General features: G+C 38.7%; 1 protein-coding gene across 2 annotated transcripts in view; it reads left to right on the top strand.

Moving 5' to 3' along the window:
• The window catches only part of LOC149218223 (DNA-directed RNA polymerase IV subunit 1-like), a 382,207-nt gene that overhangs the window by 84,679 nt on the left and 276,712 nt on the right, over positions 1–20,816 (top strand). The gene's annotated exons all lie outside the window — the stretch shown is intronic.

Below are 20,816 nucleotides of genomic sequence, written 5' to 3' on the forward strand. Positions count from 1 at the left end.
CTGCCACACAGGTTCAGAGGGAGCATGCTTTTCCCTCGATTAGCGGAGCATCTACAGGTATTTGGTATGTGGACAGTGGGGCTTCACGTCACATGACAGGAGTCCGTGAGTACTTCTCAGAGCTTTCAGAGAGTGGCACTGATATTGAGGTAGTACTCGGTGATGACAGAGTTGTTAGAGCAGTCGGGGTGGGGACAGTGACATTTCAGAGGGAGTCCAAACCTCCCTTGAAGGTGTCAGAGGTTCTTTATGTGCCAGGGATGAGGAAGAACCTCATATCCGTCTCAGCTTTGGAGGACAAAGGATATGACGTACTGTTCAGGGGAGGACAGGTGTTGATGTATCCCAGGGACACTCCAGCTGATTCAGCTAGAGTGATAGGTGTACGCCATGCAAAGGTGTACAAGTTTGCATTTCAGCCCCTTTTGGCATTGAGCAGTAGTATCGACAGCAGAGCTAGCAGTTCTGAGCTGTGTGAGATTTGGCACCGCAGGATGGGACATATGTATCATGGAGCCTTGAGGACATTGCGGGAGATCACTACAGGTGTGCCAGATTTCAGTACTGATCACTTTGATACTTGCAGAGGTTGTGCGATGGGCAAGTTTGCCAAATCCCCTTTTCCCAGCAGTGACTGCAGAGCGACGGGGATACTTGATTTGATTCATTCCGATGTGAGCGGTCGGATGTCTCATGTTTCCTTGAGTGGATATGAGTACTATGTTTTATTCATTGATGATCACTCCAGGAGGACTTGGATTTATTTTTTGAAGACCAAGAGTGAGGTCTTCAAGCGGTTTCAGGAGTTCAGAGCTCTTGTGGAGACTCAGACAGGTCGAAAGATCAAGTCCTTGAGGTCGGACAATGGAGGAGAGTACACCCTTGGAGAGTTTGTTGACTATTGTGCGGAGGCAGGCATTAGGAGGGAGTTCACTGTTCCTTACAACCCCCAGCAGAACGGGGTTGCGGAGAGGAAGAATAGATCCATCATAGAGGCTGCCAAAGCCATGACACATGATCAGGGGTTGCCATTGTTCTTGTGGGCAGAGGCCTGCAACACAGCTGTTTACTTGCAGAACAGGAGTCCGCATCGTGCCTTGGGGCACATGACTCCGGAGGAGGCTTTCTCTGGGAAGAAGCCTGATCTTGGTCATCTTCATATCTTTGGATGCATTACATACTCCTATATACCCAAGGAGAAGAGGACCAAACTAGAGCCCACCGCAGAGAAGGGTATCTTTGTGGGCTACAGTGAGACCTCAAAGGCCTTTCGGATTTACATTCCTGCACAGAGGAGAGTTGTTGTCAGACGGGATGTGAAGTTCGAGGAGGACAGGGCCTTTAGGAGGTCACGGGAGTTAGAGTATCTGGATCAGCCAGACCCTCAGCAGCAGTTGAGTCAGTTGCAGGGATCCAGTGGGCAGGGATCAGGAGGATCCGGAGGTACATCTATGAGGATGTCAGGTCCGTCAGTGAGCAGTGGCTCATCGAGCCAGAGGGGTGGTGCTCCGGGCAGCATGCAGAGCAGTTCACTAGGGAGTCCACTGATGGACAGTTCACACGGTACCTCAGCTTCTACAGGTTCAGGTGCAGGCAGGAGGACAGCAGACAGACAGTCAGGAGTTCAGGCTACTGATGATGATGAGGAGGAGGAGTTTCATTCTCTGGTGGAAGAAGTGCGCTCAGGGAAGAGGAAGCCCAAGTGGCTTCAGGACACCTTGAGAGATGCCACATCTGTTGCTGAGCCGAAGAGGCCGGTCAGAGAGAGTAGACCACCTGAGAGGTTTTGTAGTTATATGGCGATGGTTACCAGCATCCTTGACTCTGAGCCTTCTTGCTATGAGGAGGCAGCTAGCCAGCAGGTCTGGAGAGAGGCCATGCAGGAGGAGTATTCTTCTATCATGAAGAATGATGTTTGGGAGGTGGTGCCGAGGCCTGAGGGCAAATCCGTGGTTACTTCCAGATGGCTTTACAAGGTAAAGCATGTTGCAGATGGCAGCATTGAGAAATTCAAAGCGAGGTTTGTGGCTAGAGGGTTCTCCTAGGTAGAGGGAGTTGATTATGAGGAGACCTTCGCTCCCGTGGCTCGATATACTTCGATCCGCTCCATTATATCGATAGCAGCAGAGATGGGTTGGAAGATCCACCAGATGGATGTGAAGACCGCATTTCTCAATGGCTTCATACAGGAGGAGGTGTACATTGAGCAGCCACAGGGCTTTGAGGTGCATGGGAAGGAGTCCCATGTGTGCAGATTGAAGAAGGCCCTTTATGGCCTGAAGCAAGCTCCCAGAGCTTGGTACTCCAGGATAGATGCATACTTGCAGGGGATGGGTTTCACAAAGAGTGAGGCAGATCCGAACCTTTACTTTATTGTGATTGGTGAGGAGCCTCTCATTCTGGTGCTGTATGTGGATGACTTGATCATTACAGGTGCAGAGAGACTCATAGAGCACTGCAAGAGAGATCTTGCGGCGGAGTTTGAGATGAAGGACATCGGCTTGATGCATTACTTTTTGGGTTTGGAGGTGTGGCAGGAGGGGCATTTCTTCCTGGGGCAGGGGAAGTATATTGTGGACATCCTTAGCAGATTCCACATGGAGGATTGTAGACCCATGTCGACACCGATGATCACCAACTGGAAGAAGCTTCATGCTTCGGATTCCGAGTTGGTGGATCCCACATTTTACAGGCAGCTGATTGGTTCCTTGATGTATTTGGTCAACACTAGACTAGATATCTGTTTTGCAGTCAACACGATGAGTCAGTTTATGTGTGAGCTTAGGAAGGTTCACTGGGTGGCTGCAAAACACATTTTGCGGTACTTGCAGGGGACAGTGGATTATGGTCTGGACTACAGGCAGGGAGATGGAGTGAGATTGGCAGGATACACTGATTCTGATTGGGCAGGTTGTGCTTCTGATAGGAAGAGCACTTCAGGGTGTTGTTTTGGGTTGGGTTCAGCAGTAGTGTCATGGTTCAGCCGGAAGCAGCAGTCAGTAGCACTGAGTTCAGCGGAAGCAGAGTATATGGCAGCCAGTCTAGCTAGTTGTGAGGCCATCTGGCTTCGCAAGATGTTGTTTGGCTTATTTGGTCAGCCGTTGAGACCTTCAGTGATTTACTGTGATAATCAGAGTTGCATTAAACTCACGGAGAATCCAGTATTTCATGACAGGTCAAAGCATATCGGGATCAGATATCATTTCATCAGAGACTATGTTCAGAAGGGAGCTGTGAAGCTTGAGTATATTTCCACTGATGAGCAGGTTGCAGATATCCTTACCAAAGCCTTACCACGGGGCAAGCATGTCTACTTCAGAGACAAGATGGGTGTGGTGAGGAACACCTTCCTCGGTAAGAGGGAGTGTTGAAATTTGGTACCGGAGGACAGGTGGTTCCCTTAGGCTTTGATCTTTGGCCTAGGGAAAAGTGTCCAAAAGAATTTAATTTTTCTCCCAAAGTGACTTTATAATTTTATAAAGTTAAATCTAATTTAAAAGTGACTTTAAGTGATAAAGTTATTAAGTCTAATTTTAAAGTGACTTTTATAAAGTCAATGAAAAATTAGAAAGGAAAAGTGACTTTGGAAATAAATGACTAAGTGGGTCTTTATTAAAGTGGGGTGAATTAAAAAATAGAAAGTGAGATTTAAATGAGCATTTAATCTCAACCATTGATCTAAATCTATTTCAGCGATTGGATTTAGAGATCACCCAAAAGTCACTTGGATCACCCAAAAGTCACTTGGAGTTATATTAAAGGAGGAAAATGAGGAAAAGGTCATTCATTCTTTCATGAGCAGATTGGGAGAAGGAGAGCAAGAGAGCAAGAGAGATTTCTGAGCAGGAAGGAGAAGGAGACAGCAGCTTGGCACACATTCCAAGGCTGCAGTTGAGCAGATTTGTACAGCTGATTCAGCACATAGTGAAAGGCAGATTTTTGCACAAAAATCGAGGAGCAGTTTGCTGATTTTTCTGCACACAAAACGGAGGTCGTACAGCATTTGTTGCTGTCCTGTTTGCTGTAATTTCCAGATTGCTGTGAGGCACGGGAAAGGAGATAAGTTGTAAATTTGCTTGCTGATTTTTTGCTGAATAATTCTCACTGTAAAAAGACAATTTTCAGAAATAAAGAAGAGCTCTCAAACTGGTTTTCCCCAAGAGTTGTAGGGGGTTTTTTCAGGGTCAAGTTGACCAAAAATATCAGTGTTTTAATGTGTTTTAATGGCTGTTTTTAATTGCTGATTTTTATTTCTGCAATTTCCAGCATTCTGAAAAATTTCCAGAATTTGTGTTTTCAGCCATATTTATTTTTTTCAGTCTGTTAAATGTATGGTTATGGGAATGGGCATTTAACTACATGGGAGAAATAAGGTGAAACTGAAAACCGGGGTGGGAAAACAGAAATTTTTACAAAATCATCATGCATACATAATAAATTCGCTGGAATAGATAAAAAGACATAATATAAATGCATGAAATAAAACTATCTAACAACATGAAATAGAGGGGAATAGGGTTAGAGATACTATACAAAACGATGGCACATGACAACATATTTATTCAACATGGTGGATACTGAGCATCTACTGACTTTCTGGCAAGTTTGTGGGTTGCTTCTCGAATGTGCCATGCCGAATTTTGAAAATGCTTGGACTTTGACTTATCCAAATATCAAGCTACTCTCTACCATCACATGCATCAAACTTCTTCCTTCTTCTCTTTTGCTTTTAACACTTGCTTTCGGCAGGATGCAATGCTGGTGTTGATGAGATCGATGTGCAACTTTCTACCTGATTCAGACAACGCTCGTCTAGAAGATTTGGAATGTCCAGGATTTTTATAACCTGCTCTTCTTTATATTCATGACCTCACTCTATCGAAACCATTGGACCCGTGTTGTAAACATCGATTTGATTCCCTTCAGTTTCCATTCTACTTAGATCATCTTTGTTCAACTATTGCTCAATGGAATCAATGACTTCTTCATAAGAGGAAGGTTGCTTTGGCGAACTGGGAGGCTCCTGCATTGGATCCTTTGGTCTTGGTTGGAGTTCATGAACCTGTGACTTTTCCATCTTTTGTAGCTTACTTTGAAAAGTGTTATGTTCAATTCTTATCGCATTCATTTCTCCGACATGTATCGATTCCATAATTTTCATTTGTTGTATGTGATCAACCTCTATGTTCTTAATCAAGCTCTGCAACCTATCTTCAATGGCATTCATTTGGTCGGAATGTTCATCCTTAATAGCATTGATTTCCCTGGCATGATTTTTCTCCATGGTGATCATCTGATTAGAATGATTAGTCTCTATGTCCTTTATCATTCTATTATGATTTTCTTGAATAGAATTTATTTCTTTCTTAAGATTTGCTTTTATGGAACTTAGCTCCTCAAGATGTTCTTCTTCTATGGTATCCATCATGTTCTGAAAGTTGATATTTTGGTTATAATGAGTAACTTCAATTTCTTGCAACCTATTCTTTATGCAATTCATTTCTCTAGCGCGATCTGCTACTAATTTTGTTTGGCTAGACTGCATGTCTTTGATCATCTGAGTTAATTCCTTAACAAGATGCTTATCATTTTCCTTTTCATTGTCAAAATGATTAATCTAGTTACTAGTCCCTGCCTTTCCACTATCGAGGATTCTTCTTGCAACCACAAAATTGGATTCATCATGAAATTGGTCACAAGATCTACAATATGGTGCTCCTTGATCACTATAATGTTGTAACTTATTCTCTTGCAACTTCTTTATGTAATTTTGCATATCATTGAATTGATTTCTTTGCTCATCATGCGCACTTTTAATGATTTCTATTAATTCTTTAACCCCATATTCCTCTTCTGGAAAGTCATGAGGATAACCTTGAGTGTTAGTAAAACGACAAGGGGCGGATAAGTCATCCATGATGACTTGCTTAAGGGGAAAGGGAAGCTAATGGATGTCAGAGAGATATCCTTGTTCAAGACAATCAAGAAATCCACAAGAAGCGAGCCTCTAGCAGGAATTCTTGTAAAAAATGAAAGAAGTGGAGTCGCCACTTGAACATGAATCTATCTCCAAAATCCAAAAGGAAAAAACCGAAAAGCTAGTTAAGGAGAAGCAGGTGGATATCAAGGAAGGCTTCCTGTCTGAGAAAATTGAATACTTACTAGAATGTAGTTTGTTTAACCGAGCCCATAGAGTAGGGTTAACCAAGTTATCGGTAAGATTTTACGAATGGATGAACCAGTGGAGTCGCCACCCAAACAGGAAACTAACCCGAATGTCTAGGTGCTAAAGTGCAAACAAAAGAGTGAACAAGGTGATAAGAAGATTAGTGAGATATCAAAGCGCCAACAAACATGGTGCTAAGAAGCTGAAAATGGATTAGAGGATTATGAAGACTTACGAGAATGTCGTCAACGCCAAGGTCCAATAAAATGGTCCCTGACAACGGTGCCTGAAATGTTGTAGCGTTGGCGGGACAATGAATGAAGGGTGAAAGATCACAAGATGATAGAATGTCGTAAAACCCGACAATGAGCAAACTTGTCCCCGGAAACGACGTGAATGAAGGATGAAAGATAACAAAATGATATGATAAGAAAGGAAGTTGTGAGGACCAAGGACAAAAATATCTATCGCCGGAAATGGCGCCAGAAAATGTTGTCGCCCGGATTGTACAAGCAATGCAACAACCGCTCAGGGCGGGGGCTATCACTTTGATCCCTGCCCACTCCATTCTCGTTGTCTGCCAACAACAGGCTATGAAGGGTAGTCCCTATGGAATGAGGTGAAGGAAACCAAGTTGGGAACCAACTCGTTTGGAAGACACGACTGAGTGGCCTAGCTACATGGTTAAATTTAACAAGATTAATGATTAGATTAGAGTTTAAGTATGATACCAGTGCCTTAATGGAGTCACAGTTCTTGCCTATGGTAAATTGAAGCCAAGTGACTAGATGGACACCTGCTTCTGGAATCATTGACTAACCTATATGATGTGCAAGTCCTAGGACCTATGTGAGATGCAATGATCTTTGCTTATTTTAATTGTATGCCTAGTCTAAGTATGGATTTCCCTTAACTATTTTGAAGCTGGGCTCCAAGGTAGGTTGTGGGAAAGAGGCCAACATAACGCAGGCTAGGTCCTAATTAACGATACCTTCTGTTGTGCTCCTATAACCTTGTGCTTTCGGCGTTGCAGAGACCGTGGCTTTGACGACTGCAAGGTCACCGTGTTAACCACCGAAGAGTTGCCAAGCCCCTCAAGCTAGGGTTGCCCTAAATCTCTATCAAGCTAACTTATGCTAGAAGGTAAGTTTTGAATCTTGATGCAAGCTAGACCTAGGGTGCTTATGCAAGATGATGAGTGAAATTATCTTGAATTAAGATTGTTTGTGTTATTTGAAGTACTTAGTGTGAATAATCTTAAAGATAGAGAACTTAACAATATTGAGATAACCATCTTAAGAATATAAATGTCGAAAGATACACGTGCAAACTTCACAAGATATTCCTCAAGATGTTAGATCACTTATCAATTAATAACAAAGTTATAAGATGCCAATTTTCAACAATATTCAATACTTTAGATGAGCCAAATATCTCAATGGAAACTTAGATGCCCAAAACAAAATTAAGGATGATCTTATCACTTAAATGACAATTATTAAGAGGAATTTGACAAGATACCAATATGCTCAAGAGACCTATCACCAAGACAAAATATGATTCAAGTGCTTATAGGTGAGGGAGACTATTAAATGTGAAGTGTAAATTCTTTTAACATAAACTCACAAGAACAACACAATTTTAGCTACTCTCACAATCTTAATGCTAGGAACAAGTAACAAAATATGAAGATACTTAAGCACTTTATGTTCCAATGATCTTTTTATGAGTAACAAGTGACAATTATGACAACAATTAAACAAGTTATAACAACAGTAAGTAAATATCAATTTATCAATGCTTATGTTTGCCCAATGTCACAAAAATTAACCCAACCATCAAATAACTTGCCAAACTTGAATAATCAGATGTACTAGCTTCTTTAAGATGTATTTTAAGAGATATTCCAGATCTGTTATATTTATTTCAGCAGTAAATAAATGACATACCCACAAGGCTAAAGATAACGCCCAAAATACCCAAAAAAAGTAAAAAGCTCCCAAACTTGAAAAAAACAAATTTTAGGGCTTTCAAAGGGTATGATTCAGAAAATTTTAGATCTGATTTCTTTATTACAGAAGTAAATAAATGACACACTAGCAAGCTAATGAAGCTACAATCAATGCCTAGAACAACAAGAAAAAGGAAAATTTCATTGTAATTGATTTTTTTTTGAGTTTTTGATCATTTTTTAGTGTATGCTTCAGAAATTTCAGATATGAAATTTTCAGTTATGCAGTAAATTCCAGCAAGAATTAAATTATATCTAGGGTAATTTAGGGTGCCAAAGTGGTCAAAATTCATGAAAATGAAAATTTTGCAATTTTAAACAATTTTGACCATGTAACACGTGATTTTAAGGCTTAATTGTCGTCGATTTAATTGCTGTAATAAAACAGAGATAAAACTAGGGTTTAGAGGTCAAACCCTAGGCCTCAAGCCTTGTAGAAGCACTTGCCAAGTGGTCCAAAATTTTTGGATGAAGATGCCTCTTGAAAATCAGAATTTTGGAGACCTTAAACTTGCAAAACCACCAAGGAATCAGTTTTAAAAATTTAAATGAGGGTTTTAGGGCAGATTAGGGCAAAAGAGGCTAAGGAAGGGCAACACTAGGCCAAGGAAGGGCAATGTTGGGGGATGAGGAGGCTAGAATGATAGATGGGGGGATGAAATGGCAAGAGAAGGCTAGAAATGGTCAACGTTGGAGGAGGAAGATGCTGACGGTATTGACGTTGGGGCAAAGGAGGCTCAACAAGGAGGACACTGAGGGTTTAAGGGGCTAAAAGCACACGACAAGCCCTCAAGCGCTACCGTCTAGTCTTCCAGAGGGAGGTCGATGCCAAAAAAGGCCACGACTAGCCCTGTAAAGGGCTTAAACCCTCTGCATAGGGGAGAAGGGAGGTGTCCAAGGCTTCTAGGCCTCACGACCAGCCTCAAAGATTCCTAAAGCTTGGACGCAGGGGTTCAGAGGGATGATGTAGGGAGAAGAGAGGTTGATGCTGGCCTTGGAGGGGCCGGATCTGGTCTCGGGAGAGCTAAAAAACAAAACCTTTGTCTCAATTTTTTTTTCTCTTCTAGATTTGAATTTTGTTACAAAATCTTCAGTGGATAGCCCTGCAAAATTTTTCAAGAGACTAGATCTTATCCTCAAGGGTCTAAATCTAGCTCTTTTTCAACTTGATCCTTTGATCCAACTTGCAAAAATGGAAAATACAACACCCAAACCCCAAATATATACAAAATACTTCAAATCCCCAAAACCCAAATTAGAAAAATAATAATTTACAAATTATATTTACAAAATCTACAAATATACAAGTGTTTTAAAAATTTTGAATTTTTGAGAATTTTTTTATTTATGGAGTTTTTTCCTTTGATGAATAGATAAAAATACTTTAGATACCCCAATGTAGACTATAGCCTTAGAAAATATTTAATCCACCATACAAATATTTGGAATTCAAGCAACAATGGTTACTGCCCAAGTTTGTGAACTTAGAGGCCAAGGACTGAAGTACCTGCAAACACTATGTATTTATCTCAAAAATAATCTGTTAGATCACATGGGGAATCAAAACACCTAAGATTAGCCCAAAACTATCAATAGTATGATATTATCTCCATGTAATGAAAATAATAGATCTTACCAATATTCAACGCAACATAGAGATACCCGTAGTCAACATATACCTCAAATCAATAAGCAAGAACACCTTGAATTGAAACCGAAAGTCTTTATTATGATAGAAAAAATAGTTCCCAACGAGAGAATAGTTACAAAGATATGCTTCAACAACATTCTTTTAGCTAGAGATTAAGATGGCTAGAGACTCAAATGACACTCTAATTTATAGATGAATCCTCCAAGTGAAAAATAACGACTAGTTTCCTTGATCCTTGTCAAAATTATCTTGGTCGTCGAAAAATACTTGATCATTATTTAATCTTAGCCATTGGATTTTTATTTTTTGAGGAATTTTCGAATTTATCATTTTCTATTTTAATTAGGTCAAAATTAATTATTTTGAGCTAATTTCGTCAAAATTTTGACTTTGACTTAACCACCAAGGCCCAATGGTCCAAATTGTTTTGAAATATACAATATTCCCTTGGTGGACAACCTTTAAAAATGGTTCACGAAATTTTCCACTTGCAGCATTATTTTTCCTAAGACAATTTAATTTTGACTCAAATTAATTAATTTTCTCGCTTAGGATTTAATTTTATTTTGCCAGAAAATTTAATTAATTTACTTATGAGGTGATTTAATTATTTTTCCACCCTCTAATACATGATATTTTACATTTACGACCCTCAAAAGGGGAATACACATTTGGCTTAGACCCTCGAGACACATAAACCTTCTGTGACACAATATGATCTAGTAGACCAAGTGATTTGTAATAAAATAATTAAACCAACTAGCTCAAATTATTCCCAAATCACTTTTACATCAGACTTGACTAAAAACACTAAGACTCACTTAAGATTTTGCGAATAAATTTCATCCTAGCTTTGGGGTTTACGCTGGAGTGAAAAACTCCTCTAATTAGCCGTGTCTAGAAACATAGGTAATCAGTGAGGTTAAAAGACCTCCTAAGATGGAATTCGTCATCAAAATTATAGGTTACCTATGTTGTTACACATACTCAAGGTCTTACTCGGATCATTTACATTATATAACTTGCAGAATGGGTTTAGAATAACCTGTAGAATGCTGATAGATGACCCGATCTTGTTGAAAAAGTTTAACACTTCTACTTCCTTTGAACTTTGACAAAATGTGTGCAATAAGATCATTTTCATCATTAAAGTTATTGATGGTGAATGATGAAGGAATCATATCCACACAACGTCTTCCCCTAGAGTCTTGTTCGACATGATTTATTCATTCATTTGCTGCATCATCCAAGGTTTTTTAGCTAGGGCACATGCACTTTCTTCATGGAAACTTTCACAAGGTCTGCAGAAAGGGATAGGTTCATCAACAACATTAGCAGATTCAAGCGGAGTAGGAGGCCTTTGATCATTTGGAGGGTTCCTTCTTGGCCATGGATTATTGTTACCCCTATTATTATTGTTATTTCTGGGCTGCATATTCTGCATTTGACTTCTTTCCATCTAGATTAGCTTATTCTGCATATCACTTATTGTCTTGGCATGCTCAATTTTCATTTCCTTAATGATTTGAGTCAATTCTTTAATTAAGTCCTGTTCTTCTTTTTTAACTTCTATCCCCATAGATTTAACTGGACCTCTTTCAAAACCTTGGATCTTTGACTTACCTGAAGCTTTCCTATCCTTCTCTAATTCTTCAGTTGTACTTTGGGCAACCGCTAAAGTAACAAGCTTGGCACGTTGAATCTCAATGCTTCAAGATACTGCTCTAACACTGTCTTGTCAGGAGGTTTGTTAAATTACTCAATCGTTTCATTTTCCTTCTTTTTAATAGTATTAAGTTCTTTGACCAAGTACTTTCCTTCTCTTTTATCCCTAAATTTATCTTTAAATGCATCAGTGAGGGCTCTTAAAGAGTCAAAGGCATTGTCCACTTTGTCATGAAACCATTCAAGTGCATTATCTTCCAATGAGAGGACAAATAACTTCATTCTGACATCTTCATGATTGTATGCAGTGGCATGAGCATATCTCTCCACGAAAGTGTTGAATGTCTTTATGTGAGCTTCGACATTGATGGCATTGTTTCCTTGAAAGATCAGAAGTCTGTTCATAGTAGAGTCATCTGGCAGATCATGCAGATATCCTTGGATGTTGGTGAAGTTGCAAGGCCTGTAATAATCAACCATGAAGTCTTGATTGGGAGGATTAACGAAAAGAAAATGGAGATCAGGGAGGGCTTCCTGTCCGAGAAATAATAAATTCTCTCTAGAATGTAATTTGTTTAACCGAGCTCTTAGAACCTTCTCAGGATCGAGAGCGAGGTTAACCAAGCTACTAGGATTCCTTCTAGAGTAAGCTCTTGTGAATGGATGAATAAGTGGAGTCGCCACCCAAACAGGAAACCAACCTAAATGTCCAGGTGCTAAAGGTGCGGATAAACAAGATGAAAGGATTAGTGAGAGGAAAAAGGATAAGGTGATGAAAAGATGAAAGGAAGGAGCCAGAAAATGTTGTGGCATTACTGGCTCAAATGAAAATATGGACGAATGATATGATGACAGTAATGAGATAATGTCATTGAGGCGTTGAGAATAAGATATCCCTGGCAATGACACAAAAAAATGTCGTCGCTCAGATTGTACGGGCACTACAACAACGACTCAGGAAGGGGGCTATTACTCTAATCCTCGACCTCTCTATTCTAGATTTCTCCCATCAACAGGCTATGGGGGGAAGTCCCTTTGGAAATGTGAAGAAAAGAGACAAGTTGGAAACTAATGAGTCCGGGAGACACAATTGAGTGGCCTAGCTACTTGGTTAATTTAAGCAACATTTTAAGGATTAGATTAAATTTTGATTTAAGACCAGTGCCTTATGGAGTCAATTTCTTGCTTATTATTAATTAGAAACCAAGTAACCAAATGGAAAATCGCTGCGTAGATGCTTCACTAGGCTATATGTGGTGCAAATCCTAAGACCTATGTGTGATGCAAGGATCTTGGTTACTTTTAGTTATATGCCTAATCTAAGTGTAACCTTCCTCTTAACTGTTTCATATATGTATATGTATATGGATGTAAATACTGCCATGAGCTAAGTTATAAAGCTCCAATAAGCGATATGGTTATTATCTTATCATGTTGTCATGATGTTTTGCTTTTGAGCAAGTTCTTCATTGTAAATACTACAATGAGCTAAGTTATAAAGCTCCATAGCCTGTATGTTTGCTTTTCAATGGTTTTGCTGAGGTCATGGTGTGGTTTAACACCAAGGACGATGTTCCCCAAGGGAGAGGGTTTTGTAACAACCCTGGTGAAAAGTTCATGTAATAAAAGTTAATAAAGGCAAAATAAGACCATGGTTAAGGGACAATTATTCCAAGTTGAATGTTGGGCAAATATATCCTAGTGGGCATCACTGGATGTGTGTTTTGGCTAAGGAAAATTGGCAAAGGCATTAAAAGGCAAAAAGGCATTTTAGAACATTTATTTATGAAAATTAAGGAAGTTAGGATAAAAGTAATGTGAAAGGTCATAGGTTGCATGTGAAGAAGAAATTGAAGGAAAATAATGGAAAATGAAGAAAATAGAGGCCTCACTCATAAAAAGGCTTCTGAGGATTAGCTCATGGTTTTGGTCAAGTTCAAGTTTGGAGCTATCTCATTATTCACTCTCTCTCTCACTCTCTTGGTCACTTAGAGTTTTCTTGGAGTACTCTAGTTTGGCGCAAAGAAAGGGAAACCAAGGAAAGGGAAGGAAGAGCAAGAAAAGGAAAGGAAGGTAAGCAAGGAACAAGGAAAGGAAAGCAAGATCAAGCAGCTTCAGCAGGAATACTTGCAGGTAACCTTTTGCATGTGTGATTTCCTTGCTGGTTTGGACATGCATGGCTTTGCATGTTGGTGTATGGTTATCTTGCTGTCTGTGGCATGGGCTTTCCGGATTATGATAGTGGATTTAGGCCTAGCCTAGCCTTTTTCTAGATGCCATTGTATGTTGGGATGTTTATTTCGGTTTTTGAGCTTTGGTTTGTTGGATGGATTTTAGAATCCAAGGTGGAGGTGGTCTCAAGTTTCATTCCCAAAGGGTTAGGAATCCCTTGATCGGTTTTGGCAGGATACACGGTAAAGCCCGAGAGAGGAGTCTCGATTTAGGCCCTAGTGATCCGGGTTTGGATTGCAGTAAACCCTGAGACACTGGTCTCGGTTTAGGGCCTAGTGATTCGGGTTTGGATTGCAGTAAACTTGAGAGACAAGGAGACAGAAAATTCCTCAAGGATAGTGATGGCTTCCGGATGGCATTCCAAGTTCTGTTCGGTTGTGATCGTTGCACCGATTTTGGTGTGATCTCGGTTGGGTGAGGATGGAGGTGGTTTAATCTCTGGATTCCCTTGGTTGTTCCTGGATTGGTTGTTCTATGAGATCCCACATTCATGCTTGGAATATGGCACGGGGGTGACTGGCTGAAAGATAGATTTGGTTTAGGCATGTCTATTGTTAGGTGGTATGTGGAAGTCCCGAACTTGGTCGGATTTGCTTATGATTAATTAAAACTAAGTTCTCTTACTTTTGCACTGATTTATATGTGGTTTTAATGGTTGTCATATGTCTGATATTTACATGGTTTAATATTGGTTATAAGCATGGTCGTGTTAGTTTATGTCATGGTTATTTCATATATTTACTTGTAACTGTTAAATGGATGGATGCAAGACCTAATTGATGATGTAGTAGTTAAATGGAGAAGGGGTGATCCTTCTAAGGATGTTTCATAAGTTGTTTCAGTCATTTATGTTATATCTTGTATCTTATACCCGTAGGTTGCATTGATGCCAAGTGTTTGATAGAATGTCTGTCCCGGTTGGGGATGCTCAGGCCTAGTCCTGAGGGTGATTTTTGATTGATCAACATGGTTATCATGTTTTTAATGATTTCTGAAAGTTACAACAAGTTCTGGGCAGAGACTAGGATTCTAGGCTAGAAAAGTGGCTCAAATTGTGGGGTCACTGGCACAAAACTGGCAATTTTGGACCACAGTTGTTGGCAGGTAGGCTTGTGAGAATGACTTTAGGTTGTTGGTCGCTCCCTTGCCCATAGCATGAGAGTAATGAAGGCCTAAAAGCTGCAGAATAACAGTGGGACTTAGGGATAGGCTGTCTTAGTGGCTGACTTGTCTCCTGAGGGGTCTGTTGATGATGTTGGATGACTTATGTGATTTTCTGTTGATTCCACTTCCTTAAGGTGACATAGGAGGTCGAATTGGATCATAGTAGCCTCTTTTCTCATGTTTACCCCGGTTGGCATGGTTATTTTGGTAGACCTGAGAGGGGGTGTTACAATAGTTTTTTTTTACTATTATTACCTGCATGAAGGCCTTAGTGGCACTGAGGTCAAGGAGAGTGGTATCACTACCTCCTTGTCCTAATGCATGGTAATCTATATTGATACGTAATAATGCTTGCATATATCTTCCTAGTTCATAGTATATATATATATATATATATTTTAAATTTTGCCTAAGGCCATAGACCAAATCATTGATGTCGTAACTCAACCACATATTAAATTAATCACTAGACTACCCATTCAATTTGTAGTTATTCTATATATAGATAAATTAATTTACTTAAAAGTATATCTTAATAATTATGGTATTATATATACATTAATTAATTTATTAGGAGTATATATTAATAACTTTGGTATTTTATATATGTTAATTAATTTATTTGAAGTATATTTTAAAGCCACTATGAATCAACAAAATAATACTAATAAAATATCAACATAATTATACCATCTTTTATGTATAAAACACCTTCAAAATTGCAATGTTTATTCACCATAATCAATGTTAATTGGTCCATCCAACTTTGAAATCATTGAGACCATCTATCCACAAATCCTTGAGATACTTTTAGAAGTACTTATATTTATATTTAACAGTTTTTGTTTGTTTTGTTTTGTTTTGTTTTTTATTTTCTCTAAAATTACTGCAAATAATGTAACTTTTCAAAAAATGAAAGCAATACCAAGAAGGACAACTCTGGGGTTGGTTAGAAGAGGAACTTGCTCCCACTCAGAGAGACCAACATCTTCTGCCCTTGAAATTTCTTGGCCGAGATTGAATGTAGCGAATGAAGCTACTGCTGTTGCTACCAACCATTGGCTCCTCCCCATGTCCTCTTCAAAATCTTCTCCATCCATGGACGCTCTGGCCCCAATGCATCTACCCCACATTTTACTGTTTTTATTTGATGACGAAGAACTACTACTAGTCATGTAGTTCCCAGTAGCTTCCCTTCTTTTGAATTGGGTAGAGAAAGGCCTCAAACCCATGAAAGATAGCATCTGAACCGCATAATAGTTCTTATTATTACTAGTGGCGTTTGGAAGAGTGGTTGTTGCTGCAGCTGCGTGCATTATCTTGGCCATTCTTCCTCTACGTGCAGAGGCCACCCAACACATAATAATCATTGTTTTGTAAGTTCTATAATTTTATCCATTAAAAATACATGGCACAAGTAAAATAGCACTATATATTTATAGTCCTATACAGGTAGTAAATTAATATTTATATTCTTTTCATGTTTAAATATGCAAATTTAATAGAATTGGCTTATCCTCAACTATCCCACATACCAAACAATTTTATAATGTAAAATATAGATTCTAACTTAATTGTTTTTCATGTGTTTTAATACAATATACACTTCTTTACCTTAGCAACTCACCTTTGAATGTAAATTACGAACACTCATATTAAAATACATAAGTTAATTTAAATCCAATTATAATGTGGACCCTTATGCCCTCTATTATTCTGCATTGACATGCAATATCGATTGATGTCACGCTGGTGGTTGTTTGTCTAACTACTTGAACGTATGTTGTGAGTTCGAACTGCCGTATGAGGAAACAGATAAAAGATGAATGCAATGCGGTACTTTACAGTACCCATTTTTTTAACAGTCGAGGGATGGGTCATATCTACGAGTGGTAGCTAAATTAAATTACTTTATAATAATTTTGTTTTTTGAAATAGAAATTGAATACATCTTAACATATACACTTCCATTAGTCGATTAAGTTAAAACAAATATGTATTTTATTCCAAGATATATTTGGCATCCCTTATAATGTTTTTGTAACCAACATAGATCCATCTTTACTGGATCTACCATAAATGTTAAACATTATATGTTAAATGTTTACGTTTACATTTACGTTTACATGTTTATGTGAGATCTACCCTCATACTGGGCTGTAGAGCGCCTCTGGGCGCAATAATATCACAAGATTTATTTATCGCTATAAATCAGTGAACATAATTGGAAGCTTTAGAAAATTAAAATTTGGGTATGGACGACTCGGTAAATATATATATGTAATTTTTTTTTTACACAAAACCATGTATTAAAGTTATCTCCTAATGATTCTTACATTACTGGATTTAAAGACAACGTCGACATTCTATTTCTATCACGGTTTAATGAATGTGATTTCGGTCCCGGTTCTATAGTCCGTTGGGGTTGAGAGACCAAGGGTTGAACCTTGGTCGCATCTTCATCATGACTCTTCGATGGTAATATCCATGCCAACTTCCGCTAACAGTGGCACAAAGCATAACCATCTATGGAATTATCTTATATACGAATTTTATGATACCCATAGGCCAAAAGAAGCGTGGGAGGAATGAGTATGCATTTTTTGTTGTTTCGGAAAAGTGGAAACATAAAAACATTTCATTTTAGAATGTGAGGCCTTCAAAGACAACAAGGAAAGTTATGCAGATATGCTAGCAACTATCTCTTGGGATAATCTATTTAGCGAGGGGTTTGTCGAGAAGATGGGAGCATTTATTTTGAAGCTTCATAGAAAAAGGGCCGAATACATCAAGTCGATGAAGAAACAATCTGCCCCATAGGCTATCTTTAGCCTCGTGGATGTTAAAATAATTTCTTTATTTCTTTCTTTCTATATATTTTTTTTTACACACAGATACGTTATTTCAAAACGAAACCGGAATATCAAAACTTTTCTTTAAAAAAAAACAAATTTGGTAACTTGAGGGTCTTTAAACTATGGAATTTAATTAAGAAGGTTGCCCAACCATCATAGCTGTACACAGAGTTAAGATTAGTATTAGTCGAATTCAATTTTTCCATAACTATAATGTCTAAACTTGACATAAAATGTAAAAATATAGGCGAGATTTCAAATGGACGATATAGTTAAAAAGGGAAGACACAGAGGTGGTAATAAAAGTCTAAAGCCTACCAGGTCTGAAGAGTTTAAATCGGGCTCTGATACCAAAATGTAAAGCACTATTTTCGGTAAATTTACAATTTTTACAGATTGAAGATTAATTATACATACAGTAACATCTTAAACGCAATTTGTCAATTTAATACACAGTACATAACTGGCTTTCACTGTTGAAGTCGATCTCGAGCTGTCGTTGCTTCAAATTCGCTCTTATTACCATGAGACCACCACCACCCTGCCAAACTGGGTACAATATTGGTACCCAGCTCCAAAGTACTTCAAAATTTGAAGTAATTTGGCCCTCGTGCCCAAAAGCTTCAAGAACAATGAGGCTCTTCCTCTGTCTCTCTCTGGTAAATTCCTTCTCTCCTTCTCTATCTGTGTAAGCACAAAAGAGTCCTTCAGAACCAAGGAAAATGTTCCTTCAACTCCAGAGAATACTAACAGCTGCCCTCCCCTGTAACAAACCCCCACCTCTCTTCATATACACCAGTCCTTCCACCGCCCTCTTGTTCACCGACTCAAGGTCTTGATTAAATAATTTATATTCGTGTTGGTTCTTTGTCGGTCACAAGTGGAGCGGATTTCAGCCTCCACCTTGCTCAGTCACGATTTGAGTGATGGACTTAACTTATATAGATTATGAGAATCATAGTTATATATATATATGTTTTTCTTTAGCCTTTTAATTTCTTAATGTTTATTGATCTTATATTTTATTACAATTTATTTATTAATTTAATTTACTTTTAATTTTTTTTTTTGAGGTTGTTTGAAATAATAAAAAAAGAAAAGGTAATATCCTCTGTCTTTTCTCATTATTCTTAGTTTCTTTTAATGATATATATATATATATATATATATATATATATATATATATATATATATATATATATTCTTTTTCCCTTGGAAAAAAGTCGTAATTTCCATTAATAATAAGAAATTACATTTTGTAGATGCTGTAGCATATGCATATTGTGGCTAGATAGCCAGTCAGATGAGTGATACAAAAATGATACAAAAAACATGGTCTCCTCACAGGGAGCGCTGTAAAAACATCCAAAAAATGGTGACTGTCTCTTCACAGAGAGAATGATAACTATAAACATCCAAAAATGGTAACTGTTTCTTCATCGAGAGATCGGTAAACTGTACTGTATGTTCATGTGCAGCTTAAAAAGAAAGCAAAACATAATTATATACACTTGTTCAAATAACATGATGGGCTTATGGCCCTTGGTGTGCATGCAGATCGATGAAGGGTCTATGATGATGGTGGTAGAATACTTCGTCGATTTCTTCTTGAATTAGCTAATCATCATCCTGCGTGAGCGCTGCCTCCTTTGATAGGAAGTTTGCCCCTGAGTTGCACTCCCTGTAAATGTGATGATAGACAAATGAATCAAAAGATGATATAAGTCTGTATGCCTCAGCCAAAATGTGCCTCAATGAATATGCAGAGCAATGTGATGTTCTATTTAACCAGTTGCATACTATTTTGGAGTCCCCAAATAGTTGAAGATGATTGCAATGTTTTTCAAGTGCAAATTGTATGAGATATTTTGCAGCACATAGTTCAGCGAAGTTATTAGTGCCCTTCCCAATCTCATTTGAATTTTGAAGCAGTGTGATTCATTAATATATGGCCCCACCCACATCCCCCTTCCTAGGCAGATCCTTGAAAGTATGCCCATGGAATGGATTTATCAATGGTTCGGGCTGAATAATTCTAGTGGGAGGGGTAGGGTATTCTTTAAGAAGGAGGTCAAAGTCAGCAATAACCCTGGACATTACGGAAGGCCAATGAGGGGCCTTAAGGTTGAAAATTGATTGATTTCTAGCTATCCAAAAAGTCCAACACATAATTAATGGCATGTTCCTATCCTTGCCACTGTGTCCACTATATCAATTGTTCCAAGCTTCAGTAATGTTCCTGCCCTGCCATGATTTGAGAGAAGGATAATGTGCTGTGATGAGATTCCATTGTTCACTAATGATAGGCATTCAAGAAAAAGATGCTTGGTACTCTCATCATCCCTTCTGCATAGGTGGCACTAGAATGGTCCATAAAAAGATCTCTTCATCAAGTTGGGTCCGATGGGGATCTTGTTAAACAATATGGTCCACATGAGCATGCGTGTCGTAGGTGCAGCCTTAAGTTTCCAGAGTGCTTTCCACGTGTGCTCAATATGCTGCGGTTTAACAGGTTCCATCAACTTCAAATATCCATCCTTAGGCGTATATTTCCCATGTTTTGCAAAGGCCCCCATATAATCTCGTCTTCGCCATCAGTAATCTGAATATGGGCTTGAGTAAGAGCTTTTGTGTAATCTTTCCATTCTTGATGCCACTGAGCGGGGAGATCAATCTCAAGGGCCGTTTTCCAAGCCTGTTGGAAAAATGTAGAGTTGTTGTGATCTGCAATATGGTTGATATGAGAAATGCCCTGACTGGATAGATATCTTATCAGGTCTACAAATAGTCTATGGGCATTTCCACATCCAATCCAAGGATCTGCTCCAATACGCACTGTGTTACCATCTTTTATTCTCCAAGTTAAACCTTCTCGAATAAGAGAGATAGAGTTTATCACCACCTTCCAAATAATAGAAATGTTGCTGCTGCTCCTTTGATTCTGTTGGACCCAGTCCATGATATTAGCAGGGCTGATATATTTTGCAAAGGCAACCTTGGTCCATAGACTATGAGATGTAATGAGCTGCCAGCCGAGTTTTGCTGCCAGGGCTCTGGAAAATATGTCCAATC

The sequence above is a fragment of the Pinus tabuliformis genome, chromosome Q (assembly GCF_031772625.1).
Source record: "Pinus tabuliformis cultivar Carrire ecotype Pingquan chromosome Q, CPIR1, whole genome shotgun sequence".
NCBI lineage: Eukaryota > Viridiplantae > Streptophyta > Pinopsida > Pinales > Pinaceae > Pinus > Pinus tabuliformis.